Source organism: Chionomys nivalis, chromosome 8 (genome assembly GCF_950005125.1).
Source record: "Chionomys nivalis chromosome 8, mChiNiv1.1, whole genome shotgun sequence".
NCBI classification, from domain to species: domain Eukaryota; kingdom Metazoa; phylum Chordata; class Mammalia; order Rodentia; family Cricetidae; genus Chionomys; species Chionomys nivalis.
The window spans coordinates 6,050,730-6,067,198 of NC_080093.1; the positions used below are offsets into that span (position 1 = coordinate 6,050,730).

General features: G+C 45.0%; 1 protein-coding gene across 4 annotated transcripts in view; it reads left to right on the plus strand.

The window, feature by feature from the left end:
• The window catches only part of Gpam (glycerol-3-phosphate acyltransferase, mitochondrial), a 56,420-nt gene that overhangs the window by 8,910 nt on the left and 31,041 nt on the right, over nt 1–16,469 (plus strand). The window contains exon 1 of one of the 4 annotated variants that reach the window (XM_057778239.1): nt 12,546–12,591. The exons of 2 other annotated variants lie outside the window; for them this stretch is intronic. The gene's annotated coding sequence lies outside the window, so the exon portion shown is untranslated. Of the gene's footprint in view, nt 1–12,545; nt 12,592–15,667; nt 15,686–16,469 lie in introns of those variants that run through there. One more of the 4 variants, XM_057778240.1, reaches the window with a different exon arrangement.

The following is a 16,469-nucleotide window of genomic DNA, read 5'->3' on the forward strand; positions in this document are numbered from 1 at the left end:
TGTGAGCTTTCAGTTGTTCCTTTGTTCCACCATCATAGACTCTAAATCTCTGAAACTGTAAGCCAAATTAAATGCTTTCTTGTAGAAGTCACATTGACATGGTGTTTTATCACAGCAATAGGAAAGTAGCAGCTATCTGCAGTAATAAAGATACGGCAAACACACAGTTAAAAGCTCAGGAGCTAGTGCCGGGAGGTAAGAGGTGACTCATTGCTGATAAGAAAAGGAGCTTGGAGAAGGGACAGTTGAGGAGGTTTCCCAGCACTGAGTGCTGATTGATGACAGAGCTGGCAAAGCTGACGTCTCTCGCACACTGGTTCCTGAGACTGCTTTCTTGTTCAAACACTGAAAATCCATGTTTAGAAAACTGCATAAAGTTGAGGAAAATAAAGCTAAGATCCATGCGTAGTTCATGGAGAGCTTGTGAGCTTATTTCATAGCTGCTGCAACTGGGGGGTGTACTTCTTCAGGGTCAGGAAAATTATTGCTTCCCCTGTTATGTCTCTATTATCCCAGGGAGAGGATCTATTTCTCTATCTCAGCAGGAAGAAGAGACTAAGTACTACACATCACATGCTCACAACACACACACACATCTGCAACCATCACACAGATCACACACACACTTAAACATCACACATACTTGCCACACAGATACGCCACACACACAACTACACATACCATACACATAGCACACATATATTACAGATACATACTATATGTCTCATATACATATAGACTACATATACTATGTGCAAGTCACACAAGTCATACATGTCACACATATACACTAGTACACCATGTACACATCACATAGACACACTGTAAATACCACATACCACATATACACCACACATGCATGCCATACTACTTACACGCCAAACATCAGATATACACCGTGTACACACTATACATACTACATACATATTACACATACATACCATACCCATGTACATATCCCCCATGAACACCATACACATACCACAGAAGCATTCCACACATTTCACACACATATAGACCACACACACATACCCCACATATACCGTACCACACAGACACACATATACACACATTACACAAATACATACATTCTCCCCCAACACCACCCACTCCCTTTCTGCATGCCACATATACTTCATACATACACATGCATACACACACCCAATCTCATTCATTAATTCATTGCTTCTCAAAGCAGAGTGCCCATGGGGGACAGGCCCTTCAAAATCCAGCCCAGAGCTGTGTTGCGTATGCCCAGCCAGCACTATAAAAACACATGCTTTGTCCCTCCTCTCACCATCTGTGTTCAGCACAGATCCAAGGGACTGGTGAACGGTCTTTTGCGGTAACGCTGATACTCAGGGTTGAGAGCCACTCAAAGGGCCAAACAAATGAACACAAACAACATAGCTTCTCAATGAGGTGGCAAAAGATGCCTCTGGGCTGGCTCACGGCTACGGTCCTGACTTTGCTTGTGACTCGGGATCTGCCACTCCTAAGTTTGCTTGCTGGGGAAAAACCAAAGTGTCCAGGCTCACTTGGGAGAGGTAGTGCTTAGCACAGTGACTTCATGCACTCCTCCCCTCAATGTAGACTCCTGGTACCTGTGTAAGCAGCTGATTGAAGGTGTTGGCATGCGACATCATGTCTAATTACATATGAATGAAATCTTGGCCAAATGAAGTAAACGGAGTTAATCTCCACTTTGATCCTAAATGAGGGTAACACTATAGTGATGACCATTGTCCAGTGGAGGCCAGGCTTCAGCACAGCCCACTTCCTGTCAGAACTCTGCCTTCTATTTACCCTCCCCGACTGACCTTTTACCTGCCTGCTGCCTTGCTTATCTCAAAAGACTCATCAAGCACAGGTCACATGCTTAATGCTTTTCTAATACTCTATCTGCACTCTCTCTCTCTCTCTCTCTCTCTCTCTCTCTCTCTCTCTGTAGTCTCTGTGTTCATGTGTTTGTGCAGGAGCACATGTATAGCTGAGTGGAAGCTAAATGTTGAGGTCGGGTGTTTTCTCTATTATTCTTCACCTTGTTGTCTGAGACAAGGTTCTCCCACTAAACCTTTTCAGCTAGACTGGCTGTCCAGCACACCCTGAGCTCCCCAGTTCAGCTAGACTGGCTGTCCAGCACACCCTGAGCTCCCCAGTTCAGCTAGACTGGCTGTCCAGCACACCCTGAGCTCCCCAGTTCAGCTAGACTGGCTGTCCAGCACACCCTGCGCTCCCCAGTTCAGCTAGACTGGCTGTCCAGCACACCCTGAGCTCCCCAGTTCAGCTAGACTGGCTGTCCAGCACACCCTGAGCTCCCCAATTCAGCTAGACTGGCTGTCCAGCACACCCTGAGCTCCCCAATTCAGCTAGACTGGCTGTCCAGCACACCCTGAGCTCCCCAATTCAGCTAGACATAGAATGAGGACTTCAAAAAGAAAAGGTTAGTTGTAGCCCATGGGCCAATCCTTGCCCACCACCTGCTTGGTAAATAAAGTTGTGCTGGCACAAAGCCCCATTGATTTATTGATTTGCTTCTGTATTTTCTTTTTTTTTGTTTTTCTTTTCTTTTTTGTTTTTTTGAGACAGGGTTTCTCTGTGGTTTTGGAGCCTGTCCTGGAACTAGCTCTTGTAGACCAGGCTGGTCTCGAACTCCCAGAGATCCGCCTGCCTCTGCCTCCCGAGTGCTGGGATTAAAGGCGTGCGCCACCACCGCCTGGCTGCTTCTGTATTTTCTGTGGCCTCTTTCACATGGCAGGACTGAGCAGTTGACATGAAGACCATATGGTTAGAAAAGCCCAAAATATTGGCTATCTGGTTCATTAAAAAATAACGTACTAACTCCTAACTTAAAGTATTAGTGTTGGACTCAGTCATGCTGGAGTTCAAATGGGGTTTTGGTTTCTTGTTAGTTGTGACATTGGGGAAGGTGCACAGTCCCTCTATGGATCTGGCATCTACTCAATGGGGATGATAAACCCAGGCGGATTGAGTGAGACTGTATTTATGGAAATCTACACCACATTCCTGGCACCAAGTCAGTCTCAGTAAGTGGTAGCTCAGAGGGGCATTCACTCAGACGTTGAGCGAGTGTGAGCGTGGAGGACTGCTCACTGCACAGCAGCTACTACCTATCAGCATCTGCCCTCCCTGAGCTTGCGTTCTGCTGGAAACAAGCAAGGGAAAAGAACAGGTTAATATTAGACAGTGGCAAGTGGTGAAAATAAAACAGAATGACATCGAATAAGACGACAAGCCTGGGACAGAAAGTGCAAGTGGAGCTAAGAGCTAAAAATAAGAATGAATCAGCAATACAAATACTCGCGGAGGCATCATCCTGGCAGGGGCAGCCAGACTCACAGAGTTCTGAGCCAGATGAGCGTAGGCTGGCTCCAGAAGAAAGGTGGCACTGAGGGAGGGGAGAGTGGCAAGGGGGCAGGTAAGGAATGACAGACAGGGGTAGAAGCAGGTGAGAGCCTGTGCCCTGGGGAAGGGGTACCACTCAGAATCAGGGAAATCTGAGCCAGAGATGGGACAGAGTGAAAGCAGCCCTGTGGCCTCCTTTGTAGGAAGTACTATTCCTCCTTGATGCTGGCATAAGTCACCGCTGGAGCCAGAATGAGCACGGGGCCTCACAAGCCCTGTCTCTGTTGTGAAAATTCCCCCCCCTCCCCCCCACTTAGCTCAGCCATCTCCTGGGGCTTTTCTCCATACAGTGCCCTAACTCATCTGACAAATCTTTAGGACAAGCCAGCAACTCTTTGAAATCGCTCTTTATCAGGAATCTTAGTGCTTCTCCAGGTAGAGCACTTAAGGGACTTATCAGTTAACGCAATCTTAAAGCTTCCAATGTTTCCCCGCAACAGAAGACCACGAGATAAGCATTCATGGCTCTGGTTCCCCAAATTAGCATTTCTATTTTGTCTGAATCGCTGAACAGGCGTGAAGGGCCTACGTGATAATATTTTACCTGTATGAGGTTTAAAGAAAGCGTCGGATACCATCAGTTACCCCAGCTGCCCCACAACCACTAATAATAGCCCCGCAGTGGCCAGAGTCACAGAGAGCAACTGTACGCTCTACTTGGAGGCTTGGAAGGGACTGTGCGCTTTTATTGTTGCCGGGACAGAATGTCTGACAGAAGCAGTTCACAGAGACAGGGGCTGCTCCGTCCAGGCTCACAGCTGCGGAGGGTGCCGTTCACCATAGGGGAAGGTGTGGTATCTGACTGGCTCAGCTCATTGGCATCTCGGTGCATCAGGAGGTGGAAATATCAGTGGTGGAATGAGGCTGGGCTAAACATCTGAAGGCCTCTCCCGTGGCTTACATTTAACAGCTAGGCCCTGGGTGCCAATAGTTCCAGAACATTCTTCAAAGCACCACCAGCTGGAACCAAGTGTTTAAACACATGACCCTGTGGGGGACGGTTCACATTTGACCGCAATCCCTACCTTCTGATTTAGATAACGTCTCCTCTTCTTTATCTTGTCTTCTTCTCCACCATCTTCGCCATCCTCAGAATGATTCTTTTTTTTTTTTTTTATTTATTATGTATACAATATTCTTTCTGCGTGTATGCCTGAAGGCCAGAAGAGGGCACCAGACCTCATTACAGATGGTTGTGAGCCACCATGTGGTTGCTGGGAATTGAACTCAGGACCTTTGGAAGAGCAGGCAATGCTCTTAACCACTGAGCCATCTCTCCAGCCCCCCTCAGAATGATTCTTTACTGACGTGTGGATGATCTGCTTCTTGTCACTGTAACGAAGTACTCAAGACAGGTTAATTTAGTGAAGAAAAGAGGTCTAATGTCATTCAAAGTTCTGGAGTGTAAGGTTAAGGGACCACATAAGGTGATGGCATCCTTGCTGGCAGCCTCCTGTGGTGGCACATGGCAAGAAAAACGGAGGCTATGTGTATACCTATAATCCCTTCCTGTGTCTTCAAATGCTGCCAGGATCCAAGGGTGGGCTCTCCCTCTTGTTGCCTTATATAACCCTATTCACTTCTCTAAGGCCCTACTTCTAAATATCTAAATATTGTACTTCTCAAACACCCCCATCTCAATTACAATCTCTGAAAGCAACTGGGACTGATTCCTGGATCAATTTTCTAGTTCTCTTAAAGGTACAATGCAGTATCTATTATATATCAGGGCCTGTCTCAGAGACCTATATTTTTTTATTGGACTTTTAAGACAAGATCTTGTTATATAGGACAGACTAGCCTCACAGTTAGTAATTCTCCTACTTTAACCTCATGAGTGTTTGGGTTATACACACACCATATTTTAACTCTAAGCCCTTACAAGTATAAATTAGTATTATTATAAGCTTTGTTTTATAGATGCAAAAAGGGGATTAAGTGAGAGAGTGACAGAGGGGAGATTGACAGTTATACGATAGACAGATAGATGATAGATGATGATAGAAAGAATTAAAAACAAATTGCGTAACTGCATTTACATCAACATTCCTTCACAAAATATGGATATGTGGTTGGTCAGGCTTAAGTATGAGTTCAGAATAATTATACTTTTGGACATGTCTGAGCAGCAGCTATGCCTTGCTGTAATCCTAATTAATAACAGGATACATGTATGTGCCACCATGGTTGTGGAGTAATAAAGTTTGCCAGTCACATGTTGAGGTCAGGCAGTTGATTGTTTGGCTTAATTACAATCTGCCGGCGAGTCACTCTGGTTAGATACATAAGGTTAATTAGCTACATAGGCGATTTTATTTTAGGTATATTACCATTACTTAAAATTCACACAGTGTTCATGGGCTTGTCCCAGTTCTGTGGAGCTAGGAATCAAGGAAGTCTTACCTCTGAGAGGCTGAAATTCCACTCATTCCTGTGTTTGATCAATTGCTGAGGCGTTAGACAATCATTAATTGTTGGTTTAGACTGTATTTGTGCAGTAGTTAATGGGCAAGTGAACTACAGATTTAGATGGGCTACGCTAAGGACTTCACTTGTAAATAACCCAGAGAAAAACCAACCTCACTCGCATTGACATCTGTTCACCTACCTGTTAACTGAAGTTCCTCAGACTTCTACGATTCTTGTGTGTCATCTACATATGACTCAGGGGAGTGTAGCAGGGGCAAGGGAGCAGAACTGCGGAGAGCCTTCGGATGCAGTAACTGCTGTGTCGTTGATAAGTGGGGGCACACTGTATCATAGACAGAAAAAAATGGGCAATGAGATGGATGTACTCTTCCCCTGAGTGACTAGCTGGCTTTGTGATCCAGCAAGTGATAGGGTGACAAGAGCAACTGGAGAGGGAACCGAACCTCACTGTACCTACGACTTTAGATAAAGGAAAACCCATCCCCCAGTATGTGCTTCTGCGTTAGGAGATGACTCTCTTACATGATGGGTGGCAGCAAGACTAGATCTGACAAAGACCACACTCGACTATACTTACATTTTCCTTTGTGTCTGGTTTGTGTGATGGTGTGTCTGGTTTTTGTGATGGGATGGACACATTCTTCACCTTGAGTGACAGTTGCTTGATGACCGACTCTACTGTGGAAACCTTTTCTTTGGGAAATTGGTAAGTTAAAATCAAAGACATTTGCATAGAGCACGTTTCTAATGCCCAAGTTTCCCAAAAGAAAGGCTTTGAACTTTTCTCTGTTTTTGAAAGTAATAAAACCAAATTTTCTCAGAAGTACATTAGAAAAAAGTGTTGATTAAATTTGGTTGATCTTACTCTCAATTAGACTTAATGAGTGAAGTCCTAGTTTTCTTTGAATTAACTCATCACAAACAGAAAACATGCAAAGTAGTTCTGACCTTCTGATACTGAGAGAAAGATAGTGATAAGACCATCTCTGCCCACTTCTAGTTCTTCCTTTAAATACTTAAAAAGTCTTTTTGTAATTATTGGACCTAAGTGTGTTTAGCTCCCTTCCTCCACTTGGCTTTTGTTCATCGCTGACATTCTCATCCAGTGGTTCTCAACTTGTGGGTTGAGACCCCTTTGGCAAAAATATTTACATTATGATTCACAACAGTAGTAAAACTGTTGTTATGAAGTAGCAATGAAAATAATATGATGGTTGGGGTCACCACAACAGGAGGAACTGTATTAAAGGGCCACAGCATTAGGAAGGTTGAGAACCACTGTTCGGGTCCATGGCCTCCAGCCCCTCACTTTGTATACTTGCTCACTTCTGGGGATCTAGCACCCACTCTCATTACATTACTCTACTTACATTGCTTCCATAACTCTGACCCACATGTTGCTGGGGTGTGGAGGCAACTTAGGGAAGAAAGGGTTAATTTGGGTTTCCTATGATTCCAGAGAGATAGGATCCACTGGGGTGGGCTGGCAGCCAGAGCAGGAGGTGAGTGCTCATGTCCTCAGCCACAGGCACGAAGGAAGGTAAATGAGTGAACTGGAGGAGGTATAAGGCTTCCACATGAGACGAGCTTCCTCCAGCAAGGCCATGACACCTAAAACACCCACAACGATGCCACTGACTGGGGACAGAGTGTTCAAATGCCCAAGACTGTGGAACCATTTCTCCTTCACATTAGCGCTAAAGGCCAAGGCAGCTAAATTCAGAGAAAGGATGAGAAGAAAATGAGGATAAGGACCTTGGTTAAGGCAAACTTTGACACAGAGTAGAGAATATATTTAAGATATCTGAATAAATTTTAGTAAGTTGGAGTAGGGATAAGTGTTTGACATGGTCTGTGTTGTTTTTTTAAATGTTTGCCTTGGATGATGTGAGGAGAGGATGCTTGAAAAGACAAAGGGTGGCAGGACTAGACATGGGGACCCCAGCAGCAAGCTGCTCTGCCTCCCAGATATGCGATGGTGGCTCGGGTTAGGCTAGAGTAGGAGGAGAGAGAAAGAGATGAGTGACATGTTCTGGGCAACTCAGGAGAGAACACAGATGGGGCTTCATGTTGGGTTGGTTATAGGAAGAAGTCTAAAATGTTGCCCGTGTCCCAGGTCTGATAAGTAGAGTGTATGGGGTGGAAGCGAGGAGAACCTTGAGCTAGCAGATGATGTGGAGAGAAGTATATCCAGTGGTAGAAAGGAATTCGGGAGGGTGTGACTTGTCATGTCAAGGGAAGGGGGTTTTCCTTATATTCAGCTTCAAGTTGCTCCATAAACTATGAACTCGTGCAGGAGTCGAAAAGGTTCCTTTGGAGGTGTTCTGTTCTCCTAGGCGCCCTCTGAGACCAGATGCCTAGTCTCCATTTCTGTCAGCATCTTACATTTACCAGAAAGCTTACCTAGTATCTTTCAAGGACAAATGGCAAGTTTCAGAGACACAGTCTTAACAATACTTAGGAACCGTTTTTCCTAAACCAAGTGCCGTCCTCAGAGGTGCAATGACCTGGCTCCTTAGGGCTCCTCAATTTCTTCACCCCAGATTTAAGGGCTTTGCTTTCTCAACCCAACCAGAATTGCCACTGATTGTTCTGGAGATCACCTCGGCTGTTCCTTTCTCTCCCCACATGCTTGGTGGGATTACTGTAGCTAGTAAAATATGAATAGGCCGATATGTCGATGAAGAGGCAAGGTCATCTTTGCCCAGTCTTGACAATCAGTGAGGTGCCTGTCAACACATGATTTCCTTCTGCTTGGTTCACCCAGTGATCTTCATGAGCACAGCCCTTGTAAGAACCATTTGCCAATACACATGCCTAAATTAACCTCTGTTGTCTTAACACTTTGAGTCACTTGTTGCTGCAGCATAACTCAGCTTATCCTGACTGACCCAGAGGCATTCTTGCCAGAAAACAAACTTGAAAGATTTATGTGAACTTTGGAATTTTGGAGAAAAATCTTTGTTGGAATCCAAACTCAAGAGAACAGGATTCTCATTTATGGCCCTGAGGATTCCACAAGGAATATGTTTCCCAAGTACAGGGCTTTACACCATAGATCTTTGGAGACTAGAACTCTCAAAGAACTATGGTTATATCCACAGCACATCTCTACTTGGTATAATGATGGCTGCCATTGAGGAAATCCCACCCATGGTTCACACTGTGCTAATGATTTTGTATACATTATTTCCATTCCCAAATAATACAAAGAGTAAACGAACATTAGAGAATCAACAACCCAGGTGGGTGAATTGGGGGTCAGAGAGGGTTAAAGCAGGGGCACATCCAGTAGGGGAAGCAGGCTCTTTGTCTCTACATCCCTCACAGAACGCTCAGACATTCTGCTATAAGGGTGTGTGTGTGTGTGTGTGTGTGTGTGTGCGCGCGTGCCAGTGCCAGTGCCAGTGCTCTACACTGTTCAGGCTGAGGGTCTTCACAGAAGGATCTGTTTTCTCAGGCTAAGGACATCACATCCCAGCCCTAGTTACCAGACTATGTAAGATTTATGGCCATGTGTTGTAGAGCCAGACACCAAAGTTAGCGCGGGGGTCCTGCCACTTAACTACATTCACTTGACCTGACCTCCCCTCTGTGCCTCAGTTTCCCTCTCTGGAAGTAGATATGTAAGTAGTTCCTAGCCTGTGTGGCTGTGGGAAGGACAGGCTCCCCCATTTTCCTTTTGGACAGCAGATTCTTTCTCCTTCCCCCTGCCTCCCTGCTCCTGTGTTCTTCCTCACTGAGGAATTGATGGGTCAGGCTTCCCTGCAGCTTGTATTTTGCTCATAGGAAAGCCAGCCAGTGTTTAAAATGCTGAGAGAGGGAAAGGCAGGCTCTGGTCCTCTTGCTGGGTGGTGGCTCTGTGGTTTGGACGCCTTTTGGCAGCCTGCTTCCTGTGTTCTAGTTGAGCGCCTCTCCAGGCTTTGGGGGCATAGTGATTTGTGTTCCTGCTAATCTGGGTTGCCTCACACAGCGATCCCAGGATCCTTCTAAGTAGTTCTCCGCGTGAAAGTGCCCTTCTCGAGCTCTCTGGCCTGGACTGTGTTTTCCTGGCTGCTCCGAGGCTGAGAGGTCAGCCTGACACAGTGCCTACAATGTGCTGAGGACTGTGCTCGGCATGTAGCAAGTGGTGGAGAGAGGGACATTACAGAGTGGTCGTTCTGCCCACCAGCTCTTGCACTGCTAACGTGCCTCAGGCAGGCCCCTGGAGACATCAGAGCTGCTGAGCCACACTGCCCACTCCTCCTTCCAGACTGCTCACAGCATTAGACCTGTCTGTCAGCTCTTACCTAATCTAACAAGGTGAGGGAGATGCAGACTCCACCACGATATCCATATCATGTGTCACAATTTAAAGTTTTCACAGAGCTGCAGCTTACAACACCTTGCTCGCTCTGGTCCTGACTTTCTTCTACTCCTCCTCTGCAACTTCGTTCTTCCTTAGCCTCACTGGCCTCGGCTCAGATCTCCAGCTGTCGTCCCTCTGGGCTTGGGAATGTTTCTTTGGCTTCTGGTCAGGTATTTTCTGTGGTCTTTTTACAGGGAGGTCATTTTTACCCTGAGCAAGTGTGGAGCCCTCCACCTAGAAATGCTCTCTGAATGTTACTAGGATTTCTGGTTCGCCTGGGATTCTCAGTTCTGTGATGCTCATCGTATGATTTAGGTGAGACAGAGTAGCGCATAGATGATAAGCAAAGGCGATTATAGAACAGGAGGCGACTCCCGAGGCTGAGAGTGAACATGAGCAAAGAGGCCATCGAGGAGTTCTGACATGGATCCTGATATCCTCCTTTTATCTTTCCTGTTTTGTTTGTCACCTCTCATCCTTCTTCCCACTCCTGTGTGTCAAGGTCCACTAAACTTTCCACTCTCCAGGACCAGACCATGATGACTTTTCAGTTTCTACCACCAACCCACACCTAGATGGGAGAACGCTGCACCGGATGAGAGGGCCCTCATCTCTGAAGCACAGTTACATCCCTCAGTTTGCTTCTCAGTGTCTGGGCTGTGCTGAATTCTGCCCCCCCCCGCCCTTTCAGACAACTTTCCTCTCACACCATCCAGCTGAACTTCCAGTGAGAAAGTGGAGCTCTCTTGAGCTTGTCTTGTTGCCAAGAGACCCCAGTCAGGCAGCTTCTTGTTCTTTCTGTGTTCTATCACAGACTGCAGTTGCTTGGTCTCCCTGATGGCGCAGCTAAGTCTGGGTATACTCTGAGCAGAGAGGAAATAGCTTTCATTCCGTAAGCGTGAGCTAGCTTGGCTTTTTAAAGACATACTAGCTAATTTCTCTGTTACCCACTGCTCGCCCTGCTTGCTTATAGACAGTTTCTCTTTTACACTAAGTCACTACCCTGAGGCCCCGCTAGTGGCTGGTGGCCTTGGAGTCCACCTAGTCTCTGCCTTGTTTTCTTCCTGAATTGTTAGTCTTGTCCCTCACCTTATCAGCTAGGCACCATGCCATGCCAGGTCAGGGTTCCCCAAAGTCTGACTATTGCTGGCGGGTTAGAGGGCCACACTGAAAGACTGTTGCACCAACCTGCCTTGCCACGTGGACCCTCCCCCATTCAGCGTACACAGTCATTAACGCTGGCCTTGTGCACCTTAGACCATTATCTTCCGCTACAGTTGGCTTCAGTATTGGGGACTTTCGTTTGCCTCTGTCTGTCTTCTCGTTCTTAAAGGAGGCTCAATGTCCGACACCTGAGACTAGAAGTTTACAGGACAATAGCCACTGTTCTGACCATTTCAAAACTCGGAAGAAAATACTGCTTGAGGCTGAGTGAGTGGTTTCTGGACATCGGCTGGGACAGCTTTTCATGTTGTAGCACTTTGGAGGATCCTGGATTTTCTAGGAGCCAGACCAGTCATTATTCTTCTCTGAATTGTTTGGATTTGAAGTGTTATTATTTAAACCAATAAGGATATGATGGGTACATCAGTCCAAAAATATCATATAGTCAAGCTGTTTCCAGCCAGCACCATACTTAACATGGAAATCCTCCTTTGAGTTTATTTGGAGCTTAATCTACGTATCCATTCCCTGATGAAGCAACTTTCAGTGAAAGTGAGGTCCCTGAAGTGCTCAAAGTGAGTGAAGGATGTTCTATCCCCTATGGCCTGAGGTCATTTCTAAAGGATGGCGTCCTCCCCTTCCACTGCCAGCCCCCAGCCTGCAGGCTAGCAAGGCCGATTTCTAAAGCTCTTCTCTTCTCTGTTTACTCTTTCGTGTGGTTGAGTCATTCGAGCAGCAAGAACTGTGCCCACGGTGAAAGTCAAAGCAGATGTAGCTTTGCCCAAGAGGGACAGACTGTCAGATGCTAGTGGTTTAAGTAGGTGGGGATCTGATCTGACAATTAAGGCAGCTAGACCCGGGGAAGCAGGGAAGCAGCAATGTCTGCTGTATCCCTTTAACTGGGAGTGCAAAGCTGGGCAATCCTCACAGTTGCTTTTTTCTTAGGTCACACTGCCCTAAAGTAAGTCACGTGACCATCTTGGCTGCAGCAAACAGTTGCAATATTCGGGAATGAGATTATCATAATTGGCTTAGACACCTTGTTTCATTCTTTTCTCAGAGCCTGGCAAAAGATCACCCTGAACAAAATCAGAGGGAAAGGACAGATAGATGTTAGACCAGCAGCTCTCTCAGGGAGAGCAACTAAGAGAAGGCTAGATGCCACAAGGCAAAGGGCTAATGCTGAGCTTTGAATCTTTTGGAGGGCAATAAACAGGAGTTGAGTAAGTATACCAGCTATACTCTCCAGAGAAGGGACAGCATTGTCCTGTTAAAGCTATATTTACAGTAGAGTGTCTGGCATCAAGGAGAGGCTTTGTAAATAGTTTCTGAATAATTCAATACCCAGAAGGAGCCTGGAGAAAAGTTTAGGCCTCTTCGTCATTCAACTGATTTCTTTGACTAGAATTTTGTAGAATAATTGTTGTATTTGAGATCAAGAGATGCCATGGCTAGTTACTACAAGATTGGATTTTGAAAAGTCAGCTAATACTGTTCTCTTTTGGAGAAGTGTACAGTGGAGCAGTAATAACTGGAACAAATGTACTCATGTTCCTGTAGATCACCAGGGGAGCCTTTTGGAGAGGGACCATTAAATAGGCAGTGTAGCTGTTGGAGAAAACAGAGAGCTTAGGTGTGAGAAAGGCTTGGGTTCTGGTCCCGTCGCCATCACCTTCCGTCTTTGTGGGGTTGGCCTCCCTGCTGCTGTCATACATGTTAGTTCTGTGTGCTGTAAGCTGCACAGTCCCTTGTTCTTATTTTTGTTGTAGTCATTATCCTCTAAAGAGATCTCACTATGAACATTACCTGGGGTTTCTTAAGGTCTCATAATTCTTTTGTATAGGTTCAGATTTCAATCTACAGCATTTTACTTTTTGTTTGAAAACCAGTAACATTTCTTGTAGCCCGAGTCTTCTCTAGATGAATCTTTCAGTGTTTACCTTTCTCCTTTCCTTCGTGGACACCAGTCACAGGCACCTCGAGTCCCCAAAGCTCTGTTTGTTATTTCCGGTCCCTTGATGCTGCATTCTGCATAGTTCTCTCATAGTGTTTTAAAGGAATTCAGTTTATTTTTCAGTAACAATTAACCTGCTGTTAATTCATCGCAAGTGTGTATATGTTTATATGTTAAAAAAAATCTCAGTGATTTTACAACGTCTGTTTGATTTAGACTTTTTTGAGACAGGGTCACTTGTAGCCCAGCAGGCACTGAACTCACCTTATATAGTGGAGGATGATTTGAACTCTGATCTTCTGCCTCTATTTCCTAAGTGCTGGAATGAAAAGTCTAACTATGTGTCCACACCTACTGGTGTGTGGTTCTATGTATGGGATACATGACTTCATGCATGCGACCTAAGCAAGCAATCTACCAACTGAGCTACACCCTCTCCCAGGCTAGATGTGGCTTTTTTCCCCATGTCTCTATTCTGCTTGCAATTAACCTATTATCTCTAGGATTCTCAGCTGTCGCTTTCCTCATTTTTGCTATGCATCACTCTTTCCTGTTCCTTTTTCATACCTAATAATTTCACTGTACTGAGAATTTCACTGTGAGTTACAGGATACAGAATATGTTTTATTCCCTGTAAGTATTCTCATGCATCATTATAAGATACTTTGTTTTTTAAGCAATTGAACCAGGGTTTTGGGGTAGAGCTTGGTCTTTAAAGATTTGTTAAATAGGACTATAATAGACTTTACTGTAGGACTAGTTTTGCTCTGCTGCTGAGGTGAGATCATTTATGTCATGGATTATGGGGTTTTTCCTCTTTGAAGATCAGGCGTTTTACAGTCTTGTATGACCACTGAGAATCTTTTAACTCTGACTTGTAGGAACAAGAATAATCCCCTATCTTGTGCAAGCCACAGGGAGTGTTCTTTCTTCTCTTCATGTGCTTATGTGTCCTTCTTCCCTGTACGTGGATAGCTTCCTGACGTGTGGGAATAGCTGGACTGAGGTCTGCAGGTCTTCATGGCTCCCTGTGCCACATAGCTTTCTTCTCTCTGGTAATCTGTTCCAACAGACACGATCTCTCAGTCTACCTACACTTCTGAGTTCCTCCTCTTTCTAGGTGATAAATCAGCATAATGATAGGGCTCTGCTCATTTGTTTCCCTCCCCTGGACTCCACCTCAGGTATATGATGTCTGTGTGTGAATGTCTGTTTGGTTTTTGCTATGTTACATCAGACAGTGAATTCATGCATTGCTCCATCTTGACTGGCTGGACTGGTTACTGTAATTCACTCTGTTGATAAAACAGATGGCTTAGGGAGTCACCTGTTTCCCAAAACAATTTCCATTAAGTAACCTGGACTTCTTGGCATGGTGACCCACACTGACACATACAGTATCTCGTGTGCAAGAAGAATTCACACAACTGAGTTTTACGTATGATATATTTTCCCTCTGGCTTATAGTTTAGAATTTCTGTGTCAGTCTTTCTACCTAAGGCTTTTTAATTTTTTTTCCCTTTCATGTTTTGTTTTGTTGTTAGGGCCCAGTATCCTATGCACCAAATTTCATGTTTTTTTTTAAAATTATTATTTGTAGCCAATATACAGTGCTCCAGAACTTTTGTGAAGTGTTTTTTGTTTTGTTTTGTTTTGCTAAGGTACACATGAGGTAAAAAAAAAAAAAAAAAGGTGGGGTATTTGACTTTAAGAAGACCTATACTGCTTATTGTATGAATACCCATTTCCAATCTCGGGTTATTTTCCAGAAGAGAGTATCTGCTCCTTAAGATGGGCTTATAAAGAGAAGTAGAAAGTTCAAGTTAAGAAAGTCTTGTTCTTGGGCCTCAGCTTCAAATATTTATGTGGTGCATATTAGAACACAACACTGAGCGTTGATTAGGACTTTGGTGCAAGGCACTGGCATCACGAGTTTGTAACCTTATGGAATTATGACATGCACTGATGAGGGCCTAACACTCGGTGCTTGTTAATCTTTGTGACATCACAGTGGGATGCGCTAATTGAGGCCCCGAGAGAATAGGGAAGGCCTGGAGAACTAGTTTAGGGACCACAAGATGCTGGGAGGAGCAGCACAGGCTGTCTCTGTCTCAGGACCACAGGAGGGACAACTGCTGGGGAAGAGTGGGGAGAGAGAGGCCTCTCAGTTGCAGTCCTGATGTGCAGGGCCCAGGAATTTCAATACTAGGGAGCTATGTCTAAGTTTTTATTGGGTTGTTCATGCACAAGGGTTTGTTTGAGAACATTCGGATGAGACCGTGCAAGATGGCCGTGAAGCAACAAGAGCGACTTGAGGACAGACCATGTCTTATGTGTGTTCTCAGTTCTAGTTCATACTTAAGGTGTGTGTAGTGGTGCATCGTTTTCATTTTAAATTACTAATGCTTTTGATAACCATCAGCCTCGTCAATAGTTCTGGCAAATATTGCAAAAGAGCCTCTTCCTGCTCAGTGTTGTTTTGTTTAAATAGCTCAAGTGAAGTAATGTTTGACCTGAATTTCTTCAAGCGGTTCTGAAAAAGGTATTAATTGTAAATGCATGCTTAATAGCTTATATATATGTATATATATATATATATATATATATATATATGAGGGGCTGTTATGAATTATGAATATAATCTAAACAACTAAGCTGAGCTAATCAGCACACCATTATTTCAAACACTTAGCAGGTTTTGTGGTGAGAGCATTTGGAATGTACATCTCAACACCCTCAGAAGTCAGAACACGGTCATTTAGCACAATCGCCGCACACACTGTTTTGAAAAAAGCTGACTCTTGCTGCCTTGGCGGCTTTGTATCTTTCAAGCCTTACCTTGTCCATTCTTCATTTTACCCCCTTTGAGGATCAGCCACTCACAGAAATTTCACAAAGCTGCCTTTTGCAACCCCTGCCTCCACATTCTTAACAAATTCAGCTGACTCTCACACGTCTCGTAAAAGGGCAAGATCACTCTTAGGTACCTAAACCCACACAGCCCACATGCACTCCACCACGGGGTCTGCTGCTGGTGGGAGCACCCAGGTCAGCTGAGGTCACACGAGGAAGTGGCAGACTGTCAGACGGACCGACCGACGCACGAAAGCCTGCAGCTCGGGCAGGTAACCATGAGGCTCACTCCCC